Consider the following 24,773-nt stretch of genomic DNA (forward strand, 5'->3'; position numbering starts at 1 on the left):
CATAAGCTCAAAAACACACAGAAAACATCATCTGTCATAAACCCATCAAACACCAGACCAAAAAAAAAAAAAAAAAAACTATGGAGTTCTCTCTAGTGAATGTGCAACATTTCATAATATGTGATGCATCACAAGCAAACACGTTCTTGACTTCGCCAAAACTAAAAGGATGGGACAAAAAAAAAAAAAAAAAAAAAAAGAAAAAGAGAGAGAGAGAGAGAGAGAGAGGTAGAAAAATGTATTAGCAATTACAGTAAGCAAGTACAGTATCCTATGTGTTTGATTACGGAAACAAATGTTTCAAAGGTATTCTAATGCATTAAAATATCATATTATAGCCATTCGCACTCAGATCAAGTAACATTAAGCATTTAAATAGGACAATTTCAAGCTTGATCAATCAATGCACATGCATCCATTGATTTCTAACTACAGGAATCACATATTAACCATGACTCATCAACCTTCTCTAAACTACCAAACGCTAAGAGGTGTTTATCAACATTATTTTGTGCATAATATGTGCCCAAGTCAAAAGGCCAGAGTTAGATTCAATAAATAGAAACATTACAAGCCAAACTTTACAGTTTTCATACACAAAGCATCCAGAATTCATAAATGCTTACAGTGCACCTAGATTTAGAAATTAATGACATTTTGGTTTCTTTAAGGGACTAAATCAGTAACCGTGTAGTGCAATAGTCAATTTGTGAGCTAATGAAATTCTTTCACATATCATCTGTAAGCTAATATAAAATATTGATATGTGGCAATTAATATTGGCAAATAATGGCCTGCAAAAACAATGAACTCTAGCAAATGTCCTCATAAAGAAGAAACAGCTTGCATGTTCAAATAGGATAGAAAAATTGTAGAAATAAAACAATGATGCAATACAATTGTGAAATCAAGCAACAAAAGAATAAACAATGAATTCTGAGATATCATAAGTATTAAAGTTCCTTCCATAGATTTAATGGCCAGGTACCGAGGCTTCTCCATTATCAGACATTAAATACAAAAGAAAATAAGAATAAGACAGTCTATTCACACTCAATGAGATTGGTACGTGGCGTTGTTAACCGGATGGTCAACTCATAAACTTATAGGCCTCTGCACATACAAAGTACTCTTTCCCGCCAATAGCAGTGTACACCCAGTTTTCCAGCCGATATACCATACCTCATTAACAAAATGTAGTATCAAACATCACAAATGAAGGACATCATATAATCAACTCTGTTAAAAACAAAAATCTAGTTGTGGCTTCATCCTGTAACCCAAAAATACATAAGACAAGCTATTCACACTCCCAATAATCAATTCAAGTAAACTAGCCCCACCATTTGGCTGGATTTTATTCATTACACACTCTAGCATATAATCAACTCTTTTAAGAACAAACCCTAAACCAAACAAACAAACAAAAAACCTTAAAAACAACCAAACATGCAAAACCAAAAACATTCATTACACATCGTCGTTGACCTTAATTCAGTCATCCTCCATCGTTGTCGTTATCCCACGACCCTAAACCAAACAAACAAAAAAAAAAACTTTAAAAACAACCAAACATGCAAATAAGAAAAACGAAGAACAAATAAAAAAAACCAAAAACTTAGAAGTGCATAAAATAAGAAAAAACCGAAGAACAAACAAGAAAACCAAGAAGAAACTTTACCCTTCAGTTTTCATTGTTCAGTCGTCGTCGATGATTTATACTGTTAATAACGCCGGCCTTAGTTCAGTCGTCCTCCACCGTCGTCGTTACCCCACGATTCTCTCGTTCAGTTTTCGTTGTTCAGTTATCGTCGTCGTTGTTCAATTTTCGTTTTGGTTGTCGTCGTCGTTGGCCCCAGTTCAGTTTTCATTTTCGTTGTCGTCGTCGTCGGCCTCAGTTCAGTTTTCGTTGTTCAGTCATTTTCATCGATGATGGTCTCCAAACAATGGCGCAACTTCATCATTGTTCAATCGTCGCCGTCGTCATTGTTCAGTTTTCATTTTCATTGTCGTCGTCGTCAGCCTCAGTTCAGTTTTCATTGTTCAGTCGTCGTCGTCGATGATGGTCTCCAAAAAATGGCGCAACTTCGTTCACAACCTTCCTTCAGAGAGTTAGAGAAATGAGAAAGAGAGTTACATAGAAATGAGAAGGAAACGAAGAGGCAAGCCAAAAGTTTTGTTTATTTTGTTTATTTTTTTTTTTCTGCAAAGTCAACTTAATGGACACATGTCAATCTCTAAAGTGAATCTTCCAAAAGAAGTTTTGCTCCAGACATCGAGGAGATATTTTGAAAGTTAAAAATTTGATGGCTGTACAAAATTATTGTATTACCCTTTATGAAACGGAAGTCACTAACAGTACAGAATGGAAAATACTTATTTGTTGATTCTAAACTTTTTGGGTATCTATTTGTTGTTACGGAAAACCTTAGGTACTTGTAAGTCGTTCGGCCATAAAAAAAGAACTCAAATAAGTCACATTCGATAATAGTCATGGGTCTTAAAACTTCATGGATTTCACAATCATGATTTCGCATAAAATAATAAGAAGGCGTACCTTCACCCATAGGTTTTCTTCTTTCGGCCCAAAACCCAAATGATAGTTTTGAAAAAATGAAACTGTGTTTCTCTCTTCTTAGCCTTCTTCTATTCAACAAATTATACAATAGATTTTAAAGAAGTGATTTTTAGCCATACAATAGATTTTAAAGAAGTGATTTTTAGCCGTTATCAAATTTATCAATACCCCCAATTGCTAAATACATCTCTATTATATATATAATTTATAAAAAAAAATCTCTTTAAACTTCATTTAATAATGAAAATAACCCTATTTAATTAGGTTTTTTATTTGCACCGTTTTTCTGTAATTTCAAACTTAATTAGGTTTTTTTGTTTACACCTATTTCCCTAATTTCAAACTTAATTATGGTTTTTGTTTACTCCATTTTTTCACAATTTCAAATTTAATTATGTTTTTTATTTATACCATTTTTTTCCCTAATTTCATATGTGAAACTTACTTTTTCTTTTTAGTTTCAAATTCATCTCGTTATGTGATTACTTTCTCCATAGTTTTAATAATATATTTTCATCAAATAAATAATATTTGAAATTAAAAAAAAATTTCAATGATTTAGAAACTTAAAAGCTAGGGTTTATGCAGTAAATTAAATGTTTAAAACTCTCTCTCTCTCTCTCTCTCTCTCTCTCTCTCTCTCTCTCTCTCTCTCTCTATATATATATATATATATATAATGATAGTAATTTTCATTAAGGTTAAAATTGTCAAAACGAAAAAAAAAAATTGAAAGTAGGGAATACTGATAAATTTGTTGGAGCTAAAAATCATTTTCCTACTCTAAAATGTTAAAAAAACAAATGACTGGCTTAAAAAGAATTTAGATAGGGCTTAGATAACAACACTTAACGTTTCACGTACAAGAAAAATGAAAAAAAAAGTTATAAAAAATAGAATATAGATTTCCTTCTCATAGAGGTCGTTTTTCAGGCAAAAACATGCTTCAAGTAATCAAGTTTTTGTTATATATATTTCTATACTAAGCAATATTTTTGGAAACAGCATTACGGTAAACCTGGAAATATGTTTCCTAAAAAATCCAAAAGCAAGTTCCCTTCAATTATGTCTTTGTTATATGAATTTGAATCCATTTCAACATTTAAAGAAAGAAATCTGGAGGCATCCTAAAGTTCTTTTGATATTATTTACAAATAACATTAAAGACTTTCCATGCCAGTGGTAAAACTATCAAATCCTTTACTCTAGTTTACATTCATTAGTATTTAGTACGGCGATAAATTTTCACCGATTTAACATCTGAAGACATAAAGGGCTTTGGAGTATCTCCAATCTCTGTAAATCACCTTCAAGCATTTGCAATACCGTCGGCATGGAAGTTCTCCCTATTAGATTCCACTAAACTTAAATTAAAGTAGTACATAAAAATTTGAGCAGACTTATATAATAATCAATAGAAGTTCCTTAACTATTACAATTTAATTTCTCTATAAATGATTAATTTGCATCCATTTCATCATCTGAAGAAGCAAAGGGCTTTGGAGGAATCTCTAAGCTCTGCAAGTCACCTTCAAGCATTTGTAACACCATTGACATGGAAGGTCTCTCTGCGGGAATCCACTGAATGCACCAGAGTCCCACAATCGCAAGCTTCTTGGCTTTCCTCATCTCCCTCTACCTCAATTTCTAAATTAAGCTCTTTTCCTTGGTTCATTTTGTTGTATATCCACTTAGGAAAGTAAACTTGGCTTTCATTAGCAATTGTTAGATCAATACTCTTTCGACATCCAACCATCTCTAGTAGCATCATTCCATAGCTGAAAACATCGGACTTGTAAGAAACCTCTCCAAAGTTCCTAGAGAAGAGCTCTAGGGAAATATACCCCGTAGTTCCTTGAGTAGCTGTCATTGACACAACACTTTGTTCTTTTGAGCATAGTTTTGCCAGCCCAAAATCTGAAATCTTTGTCTGAAAATTATGGTCAAGTAGTATATTGTGAGGCTTGATGTTACGTAAAGTCTGCTCTGTATGAGTGAATAGTACCTCCCAAGAATAAAGAGAAAGAAGAGAGAATAAAGGGAAAGAAGAGACTTTTATTAATTGACTGATAACTCACTTTCCAGACCTCTACTCTGTTAAATACCCAACAAACCACGACTTCCTAATGAAGTTAGGATTCCTATTTAATGTAAACTACAAATAAAACATAATCATCCTTCCTAATACTAAAGAATTCCTACTTAACTACTAGTCTGATCAGAATCCAAAAACAACTAAACTACTTCCATTGCCGCATAATCCTTGGACCACATTGGAGGCTGCCAAACTCTTCTTGAAACTCTTCTTTCATTGTCAGCCTTGTCATTTGCATCTTCCTCTGGTCTCCTAACATTGCCCATCCCATCCGGCACAACCTTGTCCTCAAGGTTGGAAGGCAACCCCCTAGAATCAGTAACCAAATTTGTAGCATCTTCCCAGGATGCATCCTCCAAGGGTAGTCCGTCCCATTGCACCAATAGCTGCTCCACCAACCTACCTTTCTGTCGCACCACACGACGGCCAACCACTGCCAAAGGCGAAACCAGAGGTTGTCCTTGATACGTCAAAGGCGGCAGCCATACTGTATCCTGCGGCAGTACAGCATGACAGGGTTTCAATAAGGATACGTGAAATATAGGATGAATCCGAGAGTCCAGTGGTAACTCCAGCTTATAGGCAACCTTCCCCACCTGCTTGAGAATCTTAAATGGACCATAGAACCGTCTCCCTAGCTTGGAATATGTACCACCACGAACCGAGAGCTGCCGGTATGGTTGCAACTTCAAATAGACCAAATCTCCCTCCTGAAACTCTAAGGGTCTGCTTGGGAGTTTTATGGTAGCGGTTATGAGGGTAAACCATCGTAGCAGTTTTAAGGATAAACCACCATAGCGGTTTTGAGGGATTTTTAGTAACGGTTTTTAAAACACCCAACCTGTGCTTGGGAGTTTATTTTCCAATGGTTCTGACAGTTTTTTTAAATGATAAATTTACATAAATGCCTATAAAGTTAAAACACTCTCTCTTTTGCTTAATTAACTTTGATAAATATAGATAATGCCTACGTTATTTGTTTTTATTTTCTTTCTCTCCAATCAAACAAGAGGCTCTCTCTGACAGTTATGATTGCTTCAACAAATTATGTTATTGGAGGTCATTAGTTTCAGTTTGCAGTTGTATTTGGTTTGATGGAATATATTTTTGTTTCTTTCTATTAAGAATTGTAATGAAGCTCTTAAGAATATAAGTTTGCTGTGTTGATTTCCATTACCATCATAAGAATGGAGGAGTTAACAATTCTTGACTATCACAAATTAAACGAGTTGTGTGCAGCAAAGGGATTTGTGTGCAGCAAATTAAAACCATTCACTCACTTCGTGTGCAGTAGCAAGAGATTTGTGTGCTAGAGAGAAGTCAATAGCAGTGAGAGAGTCGTGTGAAGCAAAGGGAGTGAAAAGGGGTTTTTTTGGGATAAAATTTGTAAAGTAGCCAAAACACCCTGATTTGGGGTGTTTTATAAACCCCTCAAAAATACACTACACTGGTTTTGGGGGGTTTTTAAACCAATCAAAACCAGTCCATTAAAAATCTGGCAAGTGGGGGTTTTTAAACACCTAAAAACCAGTCTAATTAAAAACCCCCCAAAACCAGTGAAAAAAAAACTCCCAAGCAGACCCTAAGAAACGCTTGTGCTTGTCGGCTGACTGTGCCATCCGTTGTTGTGCGCGAAGCAAATTGGATTTCAATTCCCGTAGAATGCTATCACGAGTGGCAAGAGTACTTTCCACTGCATCCAACTTAGATTCCCCTGCAACATACGGACGAATCAAAGGAGGGTCACAACCATATACTAACTTGAATGGTGTAGTGCCTGCAACTGAATAGAAGGAGGTGTTGTAGGAAAGCTCTGCCCAAGGTAAGAAGTCAAACCACCTTTGTGGCTGGTCCATAGTGAAACAATGGAGGTACTGCTCTAACATGCGGTTGGTAACTTCAATTATGTCGTCCGTCTGTGGATGATACATTGAACTATGGCTAAGTGTAGTACCGTTGAGCCGAAATAAATCCTGCCATAAATTACTTAGAAAAACAGGATCACGATCACTCAATATAGACTTGGGTAGGCCATGTAATTTATAGACCATATGTAAGAATAAATCAGTAGCTTTGGCTGAAGTAAACCCCTTGCACAGTGGGCCAAAATGCGCATACTTCGACAATCTATCAATCACTACCATGATCACTGTGTAACCTGCTGATACCGATAACCTGGTGATAAAATCCATCGTAACATCATCCCAAACTTGAGACGGAATTGGCAGGGGTTGAAGAAGGCTGGCTGGAGAGAGAGCCTGATGTTTTGCTTGTTGACAAATGTGGCAATTTCGAATGAAATCTTTAACGTCATGGCCTAATCCTTTCCAATAAAAATTTAAGGCAATCCTGCTTTTCGTCTTGCGAATGCCACTGTGACCTCCTATGGGCGAAGAGTGAAACTCCTCTAGTAACTGCTGCCGTAAGTCATCTTGAGGTGGCACCATAATACGCCCCTGGTAAAACAACAATTTATCATGAACAGAATACCCCGGGTGCAAGCTTGGATCTCTTTTTACTTGCTTGATCAACTCGGCACATATGGTATCTTGAAGAAGGGCATCCTGAATTTGCTGTAAAATGTCAAAAACCAAGACTGTTAAAGCAAGTACTTTCGGTTCCTCAGTTTCTTCATGCTGGCGGGACAAGGCATCGGCGGCAGCATTGTCTTTTCTTGGTTTGTAAGTGACGGTAAAATCAAAGCCGAGCAACTTGATAAGGTAGTTGTGCTGTTCGAGTGTCTGGATCACTTGTGAGAGAAGATTTCGTAAACTCTGCTGATCAGTGCGGATAAGAAATTTATGCCCTAAAAGATATTGACGCCAACACGTCACAGCCTCTGTTACCGCGAATAATTCTCTCACATACGCAGAAGCTCGTTGAAATCACGGCGACAGTTTCTTACTAAAGAAAGCAATCGGGTGGCCTTGTTGCATGAGAGCAGCCCCTATGCCTGTGCCCGAGGCATCGGTTTCAACCACGAACATGTCTTGAAAATTCGGTAAGGCCAAACCAAGCGCTTTAGTCATTGCCAATTTTAGATTATCAAAAGCGTTCTGAGCATCCATGGACCATGCAAACTTGTTCTTCTGCAATAGGGAGGTAAGGGGTGCCGCCAACGTAGCATAAGACTTTACGAAACGTCAATAATACCCTGTTAACCCCAGGAAGCCACGCAATTGTCTTATTGTGCTTGGGATAGGCCAATCGGACATGGCTTGAATCTTTGCTGGGTCAGCTTCTACTCCTTCAGCCGAAACAATATGGCCTAGGTACTCCAAACGATTGACGCCAAATACACACTTTTCCATTTTAGCAAACAACTGATTTTCCCTCAAACACTGTAGTACCATTGAAAGATGGTGCACATGATCCTCCAGTCCATGACTGTACACCAAGATGTCGTCAAAGAAAATATTAACAAACTTACGCAGAAACAGACGAAATACATCATTCATTGTGCTCTGAAATGTTGCGAGAGCGTTAGTGAGACCAAACGGCACCACCACAAACTCATAATGGCCCTCATGGGTGTGAAAAACCGTTTTGAAAATGTCCTCCTCTACCATTCTGATTTGATGGTACCCAGAACGAAGATCAATTTTAGAGAATATAGTCGCACCAAATAATTCATTTAGAAGCTCATCCACCGTAGGAATGGGAAATTTGTCAGGAATGGTATTTTTATTCAAAGCTCTGTAATCCATGCAAAAACATCATGAACCATCGCATTTTTTAACCAATAATACCGGTGAGGAAAACGGACTGCAACTTGGGCGAATAAACCCGTTGTCTAGCATTTCGTGCACCATGCGCTCTGACTCACCCTTCTGAAAATGAGGGTACCGGTATGGCCTAACCTGAACAGGTGGAGCAGCAACAGGAAGAGGAATCCGATGATCACTAAGGCATTGAGGAGGCAACTCTGTAGGGATGTTAAAAACTGATCCATATTGTTTTAAAACGCTACTGCTGGCTGGTGCAGGAGCATGATTTTGTAGTTGTGTACAGGATGAGAAGGAACCTGAAATATCAAAGCATAGGAAAGATTCATCAATGGAATTCATATTGAACAAACGTTCCATCGATGGAACTGAATTGGGGTAACGCGTTGAGGTTGTCGGCCTTGCAAAGTCAAAGATTTGCCCTGCCAATCAAAGGAGATGGTTAAAGCCTTGTAATCCATAAGAATAGGACCCAAAGTCGCCAGCCACTACACTCCCAAAACAAGATCTGCGCCATGGATTGGGAGGACAAATAAATCCACTGGAAATTCATGGCCATCCAGTTGCAGAGAAGTATTTGCACACACCCCAGAACAACACATGTGATCTCCATTGCCAATCATTACGTTAAAGTTGGTAGAAGCCACTATAGGGAGACCCAAATGAATAGCCACTCTTTCCTGTATGAAATTATGGGTAGAGCCGCCATCAATTAACACTTCTACTTGCTGGCCCTGAAGATGCCCACTCATCCGAATGGTACTTGGATTGCGCTGTCCCAGTAAGGCATGCAGACTAATTGCCGCCATCTCCGGATCCCCTGGATTGTCAGCCTCGTTCGTGGTTTCAATCTCAGGTAACATCTCTGCATCCTCCTCAATAGTGTGTAAGTAGAACTTGGCCTTACAGCGATGTCCAGGATGAAAACGTTCCTCACAATTAAAACATAGTCCTTTTTCGCGGCGCACCTGGATTTGAGCTGGGGTTAAACGTTTAATGGGAAGCGAAGTGGTACGCCCATTCAATGAGACCTTTGAGCGTCGAAATGGCTCTGGTGTGGGTAAAAAAGGTGGTAGACCAGATGATGGAGTATATCCTGGTCTCTGAGAATCCCAACTACGCAAACCCGTCATACGTAACTGCTGTCTTAATAAACCCGATTTATCCTCCTGAAGCCGAGCCAATCCCATTGCTTGCGTTAAAGAAGTCAGCTGAAACGAGCGAACCTCATGCTGAATATCATATTTGAGTCCCGAAATAAAACAACTAAAGAGAAAGGAATCAGAAACACCTGCGACTTTATTAGACAACTCTTCAAATTGATTCTGATACTCAGCAACTGGCCCTCTCTGTGAAATCTTGGCCAACTGCCCCCGGTAATCCACAAAAACCGATGGACCAAATTGAGTTTGTAAATCTTGTAGAAAGGATCGCCATGAGCGCAGTTGTCAGTTGGCGTGCATCCAACGATACCAAGACAAGGCCGGTCCCTTAATATGGAAGGAAGCGATGGATAAGCGTTGCATATGTGGAGTATCATGATAATCAAAAAATTGTTCAGCCTGAAACTACCAACCGTCAGGGTCTATACCGTTAAAGCGAGGAACTTCCAACTGAAAAGGCTTGAAAGGAATGCCCATTGAGTTTGTGTGCTGGGATCCTGAAGTAGAAGAAGAAGTAACACCACCTGTCTGATTACCATTCGTACCTCCTCTCAGCTTTTGCGCACTTTGCTGCCTGTCCACACGTTCTGCATCCAAAACGGAAACCTTCCCACCAAGTTCTTTTAAAAATTGCCCCAAGGACTCCAATTGTTCAACCATAGCAGCCTGACTTGTCACCAGTTGACTAACCTATGAATCAAAAGTTTTCAAACGAGTACCGTCGGCCATTGGACGAAAGCACCAATTGTTACGTAAAGTCTGCTCTGTATGAGTGAATAGTACCTCCCAAGAATAAAGAGAAAGAAGAGAGAATAAAGGGAAAGAAGAGACTTTTATTAATTGACTGATAACTCACTTTCCAGACCTCTACTCTGTCAAATACCCAACAAACCACGACTTCCTAATGAAGTTAGGATTCCTATTTAATGTAAACTACAAATAAAACATAATCATCCTTCATAATACTAAAGAATTCCTACTTAACTACTAGTCTGATCAGAATCCAAAAATAACTAAACTACTTCCATTGCCGCATAATCCTTGGACCACATTGGAGGCTGCCGAACTCTTCTCTCATTGTCAGCCTTGTCATTTGCATCTTCCTCCGGTCTCCTAACACTTGATATCAAAGTGAAGGATCATTTGGTTGTATCCTTGGTGCAAGTACTCTATTCCTTGTGCAACACCAATGACAATGTCTTGCAACTTTTTCCAACTTAATGGACATTGAATTAACATGTTTATATCTGAGAATATAAACTTCTCAAGTGATCCATTAGGCATGAACTGGTAAATAACACACGCCGCATTCCTTCTGAATAAAATCCCTAAAGACAAACAATGTTAAAATGGTGAATCCTACCCATAGTAGCCACTTTATTGATAAATTCTTCACCATTTCCTTTTGAATGTTCCAACGTCTTAACAGCAACCGAAATTCCATTCGAGAGTTTTCCTTTGAAGACACTTCCATAACCTCCTTGGCCTAGTCTATGTTTAAATCTACTAGTAATTTTCTTAAGGTCATTGTAAGTATATCTGGTCGGATTGAGGCTCCTGTAATCCTCGAGGAACTTCTCTATTTTCAGTTGAGTTTCATTTTTATTTTCAGATTTCCTAGATTTGTAAACGAGAAGTATTACCAATGCAAAGAAGATAATGCCTCCAATACTTGTGGCCGTAGAAAATGCAATTTTAAATGCACGACCATGATCTGCGTGTCAAAAAGAGAAATTATTAACTTGTTTGAGCAATAATATTAATTAGATGCATGCTAAATTGCAAATGAGATGGAGGGTGCATGATGCAAGCAAGATTCATATCCTTCATGTATAGGTAGAAGATGAACAAGAAATTCTTTAAAATGTTTAGAACAGAAAAGAAAATTATCTCAAAAATATGACAATTCCCGGTAGCATTTAGAGCTATACTAATTGGTTTTGAAAATACATTATTGAAAGTTCTTGTTGTTAGAGTAGATGCCCTAGAGCCAATCAATTATTGTAGAATTGACTCTTTGTAATAATGTTCATTAATCAATAAAAGGCATTTTATTCTATATCGCGTAAATCATTATTATTGCAATATATATTGATATATGTCCTTAGAATGGTAGAGCCGTGACGAGGGTATCAAGTGTTTCAAATCTTGATAGTGAGAACCCTATGAGCACATATGGTGGCCATTCTAGAAACGTCCGTAGCCCCAGTATTATTCTGAACTAAGGGCACAGATAATACGGTAAGGCTATCATAGTGTTGAACGACCCTGTCGAAAGGCAGTGACTGATCTCACTTGTCAAGGTTGTTTGGTGACAACCTGGTGCAACACATGGGTGCTTGTTGTAGGCGATTACACCACAGCAAGTTCACTGGACTGACCCACCAGAGGATTCCATATGGATGGTAACCCCAGTGTCTATGGAACAAATCCTCTAACGAATGGTGGTGCATGTGATCCTTAGACTTGAGATCACCGGAGCGCCTTGTGCACCGATTGGTGTAGTTTGACACTAGCCTAACGCAGTTCTTTTCAGAGCTGTCAATACGGTGGTGATTGGCTGCATCAAGGAGTGTATCAAGACTATGGTGGATTGACAGAGGATTCATCACTCCCGGGTACGGGAGAAAGTTATCTCACGGCGCAATTCAGTATATGGCAATGACACTAAAACTGTGGCCACAGTGGGATTGAGTTGTTGCTCTATCCAGTTTATAATACGGGTCATTGGTCCAGAAACTGAATAAATAATATCGAGAGTAACCGAAGGTTGACACTATTTCTATGCCTTCGTCTCGTCGAGATAACGTATGATGAAAGGATCGAATTGCACGGTAACCATATCGTTGACAGGTAGCTACTTTGCTGAATCCGAATCTATCGGGTGGCCATGATGCCTTGCTAGGGGCCAATCTTGGTCTGTGTATTAGTGAGACGATTAATTGGTGTTAATCGCAATACTATACACTGCCGATATGATGAGGAGCCTAAGGGTCACACACATAGAAGACAATTTAAGATGCAAGAAGAAAGAAGGGCGTTTTCGTCTTTTAAGGCGAAAGGGTATTTTGGTAATTTCACAGTGCAATTAAATTTGCTGAGGTCGTAGCCTTTATTTAATTTGTTAGAAAAATTAAATAAGTGAAATTACGTTTAAATGTGTGTTCGCACATATTTAAATATATTATCATTATTGTTAAATGTTAATATATATTTAAATATATATATTAATTGATTTTAATTGAGATAATGATGGAAATTAAAATAAATCAAATTGGGAGTGTTTGGCAACATGGGGCGTTTGGGTTGGAGCCCAAGCCTATTCCGTATGGGATTAGGGCAAATTGTTTTTAAATATAAAAGGAAAAGTGTGTGATTTTTTAATTAAGGGTTTTTTCTTTTTTGAAAAACAAAAACACAGCAGCCCAAATTTTGCCTCTCCCACGGCAGTAACACCAAGAGCCTAAAAATCAATTCAATTGATTTTTGTTCTTCTTCTTAATCTTGAAGCCAAAGAGGATCTAGCAAATCCCTCTTTGGTTCTTTTAAGATTGTCTTCGTGTGGACTACGCAGGTTCGATCCTACACTTGGATCGGTAGCAAAACGTTCGTCGACAAATTTGGAGGAGCCTTCAACGTGCGTTTGTTTCTCTTAACTCATGTTGAATATTTATACAGATTTTATTTAATATAAATTGTAAAATCATACCCTTGATCTTGGCTCATGTAAACGATCCTGTTATATATTATTTTTCGTTTCCGCTGCGTATACGGGACCGTTTACTAACACTTGTCACGGAGCATCTGAAATGAACTAATTTTAAACATGAAGTTGAGTTTGGAAAGGTAATATTGTAGTTCTGTTCCTATTGCACGTGCAACCCATCGATCATTTTTCAATTTTCTTCACAGAGAACAAATCAGCAACAGAAATTAGATACTACAATGAAGTGATCAACAGCAGGGAAAACATACCATAAATAAAGGTTCAATATCAAAAGCAGATAGACATCTCACTAATCAGATGAAAATATCCTATCATACATAAATTAGGCACTTCAATTATTTCAAAATTAAGAAAGAATTAAGTAATTAATTCAACTCTACTCATTAAAATATAAATTTAGTAAAACTATTCTTACCAAGATATCATCCCTTCATGCATCATGAACTTTGATTTGTATGAGATAAAAATAAAATTTTAAATAAATTTTTAACGTGCTACTTAATTGAATCTGGGTAAACATGATAGAAATATACTAAATTAATTAGTGTAAAAAACATGATAGAAATAGGGATAAAAGTAATTTCACTTGAAATTTCACACTGTACTTTCAGGAATCTAAATGGTAACTTACGTTGGTTTATGAAACAGATTGTTGAATTGCTTGGTGTTGAAGCCAGAATAGTTCCCTATTTTTTCGTAGTCGTAGCATCCATCAAGGGTTGTCCATACGACGACTATCTTTTTAATTTGATTATTGTGATACCAATCAGGAAATGAAATTTTAACTTTTTTATACCTTCTACAAGATGGAGGCATCTAGGGTGAGAAGCCGTCGTCTAGAATTGCGTAAACAAAATTTCGCTCACTGCTCATGCAATCAAACGGTCCTATGTCCTCAAAATCAAATGTAGATGTACATGTAAACATCATAGTGCAGTTCCACAAACCGTACGGCGAAGAGGTACTACCGAAAAGATCGTGGAAAAGGGAGAATCTAGAGTTTGTGAGGTAAAGAGAAAGAAGACTTTGTATTCGACATGTGGTATCATGCATAACGGTAAGGTTAGAATTTTAATTAATTAAAATTCATTGCCTAAAATTACTATTGGTTCTTCACTTTTGTATATTAGTTTTATATAAAATTTTAACTACTAAACAGTTTTTTAGCAGTTATTCTCAGCAGTTATCTTTGATGGAAAGATTTTGCGTACTTTAAAAGGGAAACAGTTACAGATCCCCAATACACACAATTAATTCTAATTTCTCAAAAACCATCATTCTGAGAATTGCAGTGCATTGGAAGAGTCTATAATCTTTGAAGAAGACAGCAACAACAAATTGCTATGGTTGGAGGTTTGCAAATCTCCTTGATTGTATGAACATGTATTGAATAATGATATGAATATATACATATTGATTCTGAGTAATTTTACATTATTGATCTTACATGTGGTATCAGAACCTTTCTTTTAATCTCTGCCTGATATGTAATTGTTTGTTGCAAATTTAGAGTATATTGCATAAAATTGGGATCTTTTATATTAAAACCCGTCACTTTAATAGGACATAATTTCTTGTATAAATCATATTTGTTTTCAATTTTGATATCATTGGAATCCTTGTTGAAAGAGCTTTCCAACGATATATTATTTGTCAAAAATAGAGTTGTGGTTGCAAAGTTATACTAGTTTAAAGTTTTTGGTAAAAATCACTGTTTGGGTGATTTTGATAGCCATTTATGGCGCCAATTTGGGACGGAAACGTCATTTGGGATGTCTCCGACATAGGCCATACGTCCATGTTCAAGGTTCCCCTCTAAAACGCTGAAAAAATGGCTAGAATTGGGCTGTTAAAAACTGCCGAAAATGGGTTAAAAATTTGCATAAACCAGGTCAAGAAGAACCGGTCAAACCAAGTCCACGGGTCAAATCAACCTGGTCAAGGATAAAAATAGGCCAAACTGACTCGGTCAAAGTCAAACAGGGTCAACGAACTGGTCAATGGTCAAAGTAGGTCAACGAACTAAGTAAAAGGTCGACTTGACCTGTTCAAAGGGGTTAAATAGACTTGCATTGACCGTTGGCACATGTAAGCAGGTGAAGGTGTGCGTGAGCGCATGCAAGCGCGTGGAGGTATGTTTGGGCGCGTGTAGAGTGTGGGAGGGCCATGTCGGCTCGTGCGAGCGTCTATTGTCTTCTGGAGGCATGTGGAGACATGTGGCTGCGCGTGGTTTAGGCATGATGGCGCGTGGGAGTTGGTGATAGCACGTATGATGGTGTTTATGGCGCGTATTTGTCCGTAAAGCATAATTAATGTGATATTCTTGTTTTAATTTATATTATGTTGTGTTATATGCAATAATTCATGTTATAACTATATGATGTCTTATGATTGTATATATTTGATCAATTTAGAGTAGCCACAACATCTAAGTTATGACAATATATGCATTAAATAATATTAATTATGATCATGTTAAAGTTAATGACATCATTTTGTAGTTAATCATGTTAATATAATCATTTTACCAGTAGAAAATGTTATATTTTCATGATTTATTAGGATGAAATGATAATTTTTTTTATTTCTTAATTAGCCCACAGGTATTACGAAATATTAATAATTTTTAGTTTCATCATTAAAGGATAATGAATCATAATATATAATGTCTTTACCCACAGGGAGATTTTATGATATGTCAATTCATTTATGATTTGTTATTTGTTTTACATTGGTAAACTTATAATTGTTGTTGATGGTTTGTGCCTCATAATTTATTTAGTAAGCATATCTGTTGATATACCTACAGTTGATCAAACTTTGATGATGGTTGAGCATAAAGTTCTTTATTTAAGTGGTGACAACTACAAAAAGTGGAGGGAGGCTATCCTTCTTAATTTAGGGTGCATTGATCTTGACTATGCTCTTCGTAAGGAAGAGCCAACTGCACCTACGGATACTAGTACTCAAGTTGAGATTGCTTTGTATGAACGGTGGGAGAGATCCAACCGTTTAAGCATGATATTTATCAAATCACACATTATGAGTAGTATCCATGGGTCAATATCAGAGAGTGAGAATCTCAAGGATCTGATGGAAGCTATTCATGCCTAGTTTGAAACATCTAATAAGGCATTGAGTAAGTTGACATCCATGAAGCTCATCGGTATTTCGTGAGCACATTATGAAAATGAGGGACATTGTTGCTCAGTTGAGATCCCTTCAAATGGTGATTAATGATTATTTCTTAGTGTATTATGTCTTCAACTCTCTCTCATCTCATCATACTCTTTTCAAGATATCCTATAACACACAGAAGGTTAAATGGTCAATCAATGAACATTTGATCATGTGTGTTCAAAATGAGGAAAGATTGCTTCAGGAAGTTAGTGAAACTGCATATCTGGTGATAGGAAATGTCAAGTACACTTCAAGCAAGAATAAGAAGTGGAAGGGAAAAGGCAAGTTGCATGAGGTTGCAAGCAAAGGAGATAAAGACAACACCAAGTGTTTCTTCTGTAAAAAGAAGGGACACATGAAGAATGATTGTTCTAAAAGAAAGACTTGGCTTGACAAGAAAGGTAACCTCACATCTCTTGTGTGTTATGAATCTAATATGATTTGTGTTTCTCATAATGATTGATTGATTGATTGATTGATTCTGGTTCTACAATCCATGTTTCTAATACCCGACAGGGTTTTCTGGATCAAAGGAAACCGATGGGAAGTGAATGCAGCATCTATTCATGAAACAGGATGCCTTCACATGTTGAAGTTGTTGGAACATTTAGACTTATTTTAAGCACTAATTATATTTTGGATTAGGAACGAACCTTTTATATTCCTAGTTTTTCTAGGAATTTAATTTCAGTTTCTAAACTTGTACCTTGTGGATACTCTTTCAACTTTTATGATAGTTCTTTTAATTTAATTAAGAACTCATCTATTGCTGGAAATGGTACTATGGTTGATCGTTTGTTTAAAATTCATTTAAGTAATACTATTCCTTATAGTTTAATGGCTTCACATGCTAGTACTGGTATTAAATGTATAGTTATAAGTGAAAACTCTTCTTTTTTGTGGCATTAAAGATTATGACACATCTCCATTGATAGGATTAAAAGGTTGGTAAATGTAGGAGTTCTTGAAACTCTTGACTTTACTGATTTTGATACTTGTATAGATTGCATTAAGGGAAAGCCGACTAACAAATCTAAGAAAGGTGCCAGGAAGAGTTATGCACTTTTACAGATCATACACACATATATTTGTTGCCCTGACATGAGCTCTAGCGGTCAGAAATATTTCATCACTTTTATTGATGATCACTCACGTTATATGTATCTCTATTTGCTTCATCAAAAGGATGAAGCATTGGATGCATTCAAAATATATAAAGCAAAAGTACAGAAACAATGTGGAAAACAAATTAAGATTGTGAGATCTGATAGAGGTGGTGAATATTATGGTAGATACACTGGTACAGGACAAGTACTTGGTCTATTTGCTAAATTTCTTCAAGAGAAAGGTATTGTGGCTCAATACACCTTGCCCGGCACACCATCTTAGAATGGTGTAGTAGAACGAAGAAATAGAACATTAATGGATATGGTATGGAGTATGCTGAGTAACTCCAAACGTCCTAATTCTTTCTAGATCGAAGCTCTTAAAATTGTAACGTATAAATTAAATCGAGTTCCAACTAAGGTGGTTCCCAAAACGCCATTCGAGTTATGGAAAGGTTGGAAGCCAAGGTTAAATCATTTACACGTTTGGGGTTGTCCAGTTGAATTTAGAGTTTATAATTCACAAGAACGAAAGTTAGATCCTAGGACTATTAGTGCATATTTTATTGGATATGCTGAGAAATCCGAGGGATACAAGTTTTATTATCCAAACCGTTCTAGTAGAATTGTCGAATCAAGAAATGTCAAATTTCTTGAGAATGACGTGGTCAATAGGAGTGATCAAATCAGAGACTTAGTCTCTGAGAAAATTGATGCTTCAGATAATGCTCCTACATCAAGTAAAAGATTGGTTGTTCATCCACACAAGGTGAACAATGAGGAATCAATCATTCAAAGTCCACGTTCTGATGAGATTGTTTTAGAGAATCATCCTGAACAACCTCCACTATAGGAGGAACAACCAATTGTGCAACAGTCTCAACAAGAAACCATTGATACAACATTAAGGAGATCTACTAGAACAAAGAAATCAACAATTCCTACTAATTACGTAGTGTATATGCAAGACTCTGACTATGACATAGGTGTTGAGGATGACCTAGACACGTTTTCACATGTTGTGGACAGTAGTAAATCTGAGTTATGGTATAATGCCATGATTGACGAGATGAATTCTATGTGGATAATAAAGTTTGAGACCATGTTGAGTTGCCTACTGGAAAGAAACCTATTGGTTGTAAATGGATATTTGAAACCAAAAGGGATTCATTAGGCAACATTGAGAGATACAAGGCTAGGCTTGTTGCCAAGGGGTTCACACAAAGGGAAGGAATATATTATAAAGAAAAATTTTCTCCAGTTTCTAAAAAGGATTCCTTCCGCATCATTGATGAACAATTTTATAACCTTGTAAGTGCACGAATCGCTCTCGCAGTCTAGTGTGTAAAAGCAAGGGTCAATCCCATAGAGATTTGTAAGCAATTTACTAATCCTAATAACTATGCTTCAATTAAAATTAATAACAAGACTTAATAATGAAGAATTAATGATGACCACTTTAAAAGCAACAACTGAATAAAACTAAAATTAAACAACTATTAAAATTATCTAAAACCCAATTGACCAAAACCTAAGGCTCCAATTTCACCATAACTGTCTGGCTCTATGTCAACCATCTATCTATTTTTTATCAATTCACTCTCTAGGGTTTGCACTCACTAAGTCAAGGTATTAACGTAAGACTTTTGGGATTAACCTAGTATTTTTAACATAAGACTAGCTAGGGCGTATAGTCTAGCCTCTGAATTAAAAACCCACTAAACACAAAAATACTTGAAATCAAGAACAAAGGCGCATTTGTTAGGGCGTATGCACATACACTAATTATTCAAGAAATCATGAACCTACTAATACTCTGTTAAGGCGTATGCATAGAGTACTAATCATTCATTCACATGAGTTCTTCAAGACTAAAACATAATATATGTCTAATCTCAACACATACAACCTAATAATTCACACTAAGTGTCATCACACAGTAATGAAAATTAAAGATTAAATTAATAACATGAATGAATCAAGATTTCAATTAAATTGATAGCAATAACATCTATTTAACAAAGAGCCTTCCAATTAGGCTACATTGGATCCTTAGATAAGAATTTAGTTGCACATTGACATAAAGAAAGCAAACCTCAATTCCCCCAAAAGCATGAATACTTCAAAACCCTAGGAAGAATCTTCTTCTCTTTCTTGCTACAAAGTGGCTCTCAATTTAGGTCAAAGAGAATCCCTAAAATAAATTACAAAGTCCTATTTATACTTTTCCTTTGCTAGGGGTGTTTTTGGGAAAATACAAGTTCAAGTCGGAGTTGGAAAAGGTGAGGTTTTTATTTTTCTCACGATCCATGCCTCGACATGATTTTCTGGTGCTGCGGCACCAAATCCTCCTGCAAACCTTAAACTGTTTTGCGCCATGATGCCAAATTCTTCATGCTACAGCATTAACTTTCTGCCCAGATAACTTTTTTCATGCCACGGCACAAAAAAACTATGTCGTGGCATTGATGCGTTGATTTTACAACATGCAATGTGTAGCAAGTGCACTAGTCGCAAAAAATAATAAAATGATGAGAAAAGTATCGTTCCCACGAGGATTGCGTGTTAAGTACTAATTTTCCTAGTTTTGTAACTAGTTGAAGGACACAAAGATTGTTGGATTTGCGGGAGACAAAAATAGAAATTAACACAAAATCAATAACGTAAATTAAAATCTAACTAATTAAGAAAATATCAACTAATCATAAAAATATCAATTCAAGACAAGAGGTTAGGGTTTCGACTTCAGTAAGTTACTCTCTGATTCAATCTACGGTTGATGTTGCCTTTAAACTCACATGCAAGGATTATAAATCGGATACCGTAATTTGTAGAATATACCTTCTCAGGCTATATTCTCCTACTTATCCCTATTAAGCTTCCGCACCCAACAAAATGAAGATTAACAGTTCTAAGTCTATTAAGCCAAAAGGAATCCTAAAGTGATTTCATAGATCTCCGAGCCTATCTCTAGCGTTCATTAATCTATGGTATTTACTCTAAGACGCTAACACATGAATCACTTCTCAGTCTCATCATGCTCAACAATTAATTGAAATAAAGAAAACTCAACATTCAATTGGATTAAGAACAAGAATAAATAAAAAATCCAAGCAATAGAACTTAAAAACAACATCTATTAAAGATTAAACCATTGTAATCAAAGTTAGGTCAAAACCCTAACCCAAAGGTGGGTTAGTATATATTCAAATTAAATAAATTCATAAAATAAATTGTAAGTAAAAAGTTCAACATGCTAAAACAATAGAAAAGAATGAAATCTTCCCTAAATGAGGACCCAAAATGTTCCAATCTCCTATTTCTTCCTTTTCTTCTCTCAAAATCCGAACTCCCTAACAAAATGAGCTAAGGCTCTCTTAAATAATCGGCCAAAACCCTAAGATTCTAATGCAATACAATTAAAACGCAACGTTTTATAAACAGAAGAATTGTAGTTTTCGTTGCGGCATCGAGTTGAAATCTCGCTGAACCATCTGACCCAAGGTTAGCTTGCCGCGACAGAGAATTATCTTCGCTGCGGCGAACTTTGCTGATCTTTTCTTGAATTATGAAACTACCCTCTGCTTGCTTCTTCGCTTGAATCTTTGATCTTCATGATCCCCGATAGGAGCAAGCTTCATAGTGCTTCCACTCCGCATCAGAATTTCCCTGATTCCTGAATTTCTCTTGATTCCGAGTCTAGAAACTCAATTTCGCTTAGTTTTGCTCCAACTGCATGTTTTGGCCTGAAACGTAAAACATGCGAATTTAAGTTGCAAATCAGGCACAAAACTCTATAAGAAGTATCCAAAATCCTACCAAAAAGTATAGAATATACAGTATAATCCTAGGATTATCAAATACCCCCAAACTTAAGGTATGCTCATCCTCGAGCATAAGGCACAAAATTAGACTAAAGAAAAACAACAGAAAAACAACAGGAAACAACAAAACGAAAACAAATGAGGAAGGTAGCGGAAAATTAAAACTCAAAATCAAACACAAAAGAGATGCCTAGAATTGATCGCAAATGTAAGTCTAAAAAATTGTTGAAACATTATTACAAGAAAACGCTTAACACTCCAAGAAGTTATAAATTGATTGACTATCTTTCTCTATCGGTTCCCTAAGTAGGTAATCCCCACTTCAATCCACTTTCTGACTTCCCGGATTATTTTATGCAGAAATGTAAAATTTATCAAATGGTGATAGACTCAATAAGCCTAAGTATCGAACTACTCTCCACTAATGTGGACTAGACATCACTAAGGATCAAAAGGTCTTTGCAAGCTTGTAATGTTAGGCTCTGGTAATGGGCTTCAAGGAAAAGGATAAGATAAACAAAGTAGGAGAACTCAGTTTTCCTCATGCAAACACTAAGAGCTACATCAATCTCCACTTTCTTTCTCAACCACCAATCAAAGTGTCAGCCATTTTTTTTTTCAACCCTCAAACTGATGCATTTCTTATTTTTGATTTTGAATTGAACTAAAGAATTTTTTTTTCTTTTTTTAGATTAAATATTTACAACACCATTGAGGTCAATTTCCCCTTCTTCCTGCCCTTTTTGCAACCCCCAAACTTAACATTTTGGTCCATCACTTATTCACACACTTCTCAAAGCTCTTTTGTATCATACATTAGGTCCATAATTCTCCTGAAGGGTATGATAAAGTGTTTAGGGTATAGGGATTGGACAATTTTTGGTTTGCAAGAAAAATAAGGCAATGAAAATCTCGTAAGACTCAAATGGGTGACTAGGGAAAGGTTTATTCATGGGTCGGTTGGAAAGGCTCAAACGTTCCTCAAAATTGCCTAAATCATTTCCTCAAAAATGTCTAATCCTAGAATTTCACCTCAAGCACTTCTAAACTAGGTTCTAGAATCCACCAACATTATCAAGACTTCACCTAACCACATAAAATGTTTCTAAGCATGCTGAAAGAATGAAAATGGTGGTTGAACCACTCAACGAACCTCAAGCTAAATCAAGTCAACCAAGCTAAACTTGAAGCAATGCTTTGCATTTTCTATAAATAAAAGCCTAACAATCAAAATCTCATCATGGACTTATGCAAATCATCTAGGCAACAAAAATAACACAAACTAACTAAATCAACCCACAACCTCATGACAATTAAAAACAATAAAACACACAAAGATAAAAGTTAATTAACACATGCAAAAAATTTCAAAAATTTTCTCTACCGCCCAAACAGAAAAAGACAGTGTCCTCAATGTCAATCAATAATGAACATTGGAGTAAAGAAAAACGAGCTTAAGGTATGAGATACTCCCTGATTAATCCGTGAAGATTGAAGTGAGCTCAAATCTGGACATCCCTTCATCGTCTTCTCCATCAGTGATATCTGTCAAAACACATAAACTCAAGGGTCCAAAATGTGTTAGAAAACCTCACAGATTATGGAAAAATTACATCTTATTCTCAAACCTTAGCCAACTAAACCTAAAACCTAAGAATGCAAAACAAAGTAAACGTAAAAATAAGAAGAAAAAAAACTGAGTTGCACTGTACAAAAATAAAACAAAATGTATTCTAGGCTCATTCATTTGCATCCTCTCCATCATCGTCGTCCTTTTCCTCCATGCCATCATCCTGAATTTGATCTTCCTCTTCCTCTAGCCATTATTTCCATTGGAAATAGGCTAAATCAATGCCCAGATTGGTGTAACACTGGTATTGCATCTTGTACAACGTACGGGTCTAATCTGCCATCCAATCTTGATGCCTTTCCATTATGTCCATCTTTTTCAGGATATGTTGTAACCACTCTTTTATCGTGGAAGATGGACCAGGTGTTGTGGCAGTGGTTGTGGTTCTTGGTCTTTTTGAGCTTGAATTGGTTCCTCCAATGGTAGGACGATCTAGGAGCTTATGAAAATAGACTTGGTCGAGGACTGGGGCAAGATGAAGAAGTGGTTCATCATCTACCTTTTTGACTCCAACTTTCATACAAATCTCAGTGATGAGATATGGGAAGGCAAAGCTCGCTCTCACTGGTTTGGCTGCATGCCTCCATTATGATATTCCCCACATCTATCTTCTTTCCAGTGGCAATGGCATAAAGTAAGACTGCTATGTCAAAATCAACTGAACTGTAGTGTGTTTCTTGAATCAACCTCGCATAGACAAAGTATTGCCAAATTCTAGCCATGGGAGTCAAATTAGTCCATTTTATGCTTCTCCTTCCCTTCTTCAAGAATTCCCTAGACGTACCTGGCTTTGGTAAAACTTTAAGTATCTCATCATAATTAATCTCCTTACCCTTGAATTCTACATACTCATCACATTCAACTGGATCAATCTGGTAGAATTCATTGATGATCTTTGCACTAAATGGCACCTTTATACCCCTCACATACACATGCCCAGGCTCACACTCAAGGAAATTCGTGTAAAACTCTTTTACAATGGGCTCTATGGCTAGATGCTTAGGTTCGAGCAGAAAGATTCCCCAATCTCTCCCTTTGATGCAATCTTTCGGATTGATATTGGTCAACCCTCTCTCAGCAATAAAACTCTTGTCTTTTCTCTTAATTGCTACTTCATATTGCAGCCTAGCCTTATCGTTCACAAACCTATTATCAACCTGCTTGCCCTTACCCTTTGGAACAATTTTGAGCGGCATTTTCTCTCAATAATATTCTCTACACTCTACCACCAAAATCAGTAATTCAACTGCCTAATCTAACACTACTGCATACTTCTCACAACCTCAAATCAATTCCTCAATTCACCTTATAAATTTCGAAATCTATAGTCACACCCCAAAAATCACCAAACTTCCAAATGCATTCAACCAACTTCACAAGCACACACCCAAACATCCTTAACCACAAATCAATCAAAATCAGCACTTCCTACATTCCAAACACGAATCACAACTCTAAACATGCAAGTCAAATCAAAATTTTGAGTTCATGCATAAATATAAAGATAAATCATTCAAACCATGAAGTCTGTAAAAACAAAAGCATGAAAACTCGAAATCTTACCACACCCAAGCTTGATGAACCTTCAATTACTCCAATTTTTCCCCAAATTGCAAAACACCCAATTTTGGAAAACCTAGGGTTTCCAAAATTTTCTTCAAAATAGGCTAGATTTGGTCCAAAGGAAGGTTGTTTAAGTGTTTATGGGAGTGATGGTGTGGAATGGTGAAAGAAATTTTGCTAGA

At 36.7% G+C, this 24,773-nt stretch overlaps 1 pseudogene; it reads right to left on the reverse strand.

Annotated features, from left to right (window-relative positions):
• Window positions 1–4,036: 4,036 nt before the first annotated feature.
• Window positions 4,037–24,224, reverse strand: LOC116120094 (annotated as a pseudogene).
• Window positions 24,225–24,773: the final 549 nt, after the last annotated feature.

The sequence above is a fragment of the Pistacia vera genome, unplaced genomic scaffold (genome assembly GCF_008641045.1).
Source record: "Pistacia vera cultivar Batoury unplaced genomic scaffold, PisVer_v2 Contig924, whole genome shotgun sequence".
In the NCBI taxonomy this organism is placed as follows: Eukaryota; Viridiplantae; Streptophyta; class Magnoliopsida; order Sapindales; family Anacardiaceae; genus Pistacia; species Pistacia vera.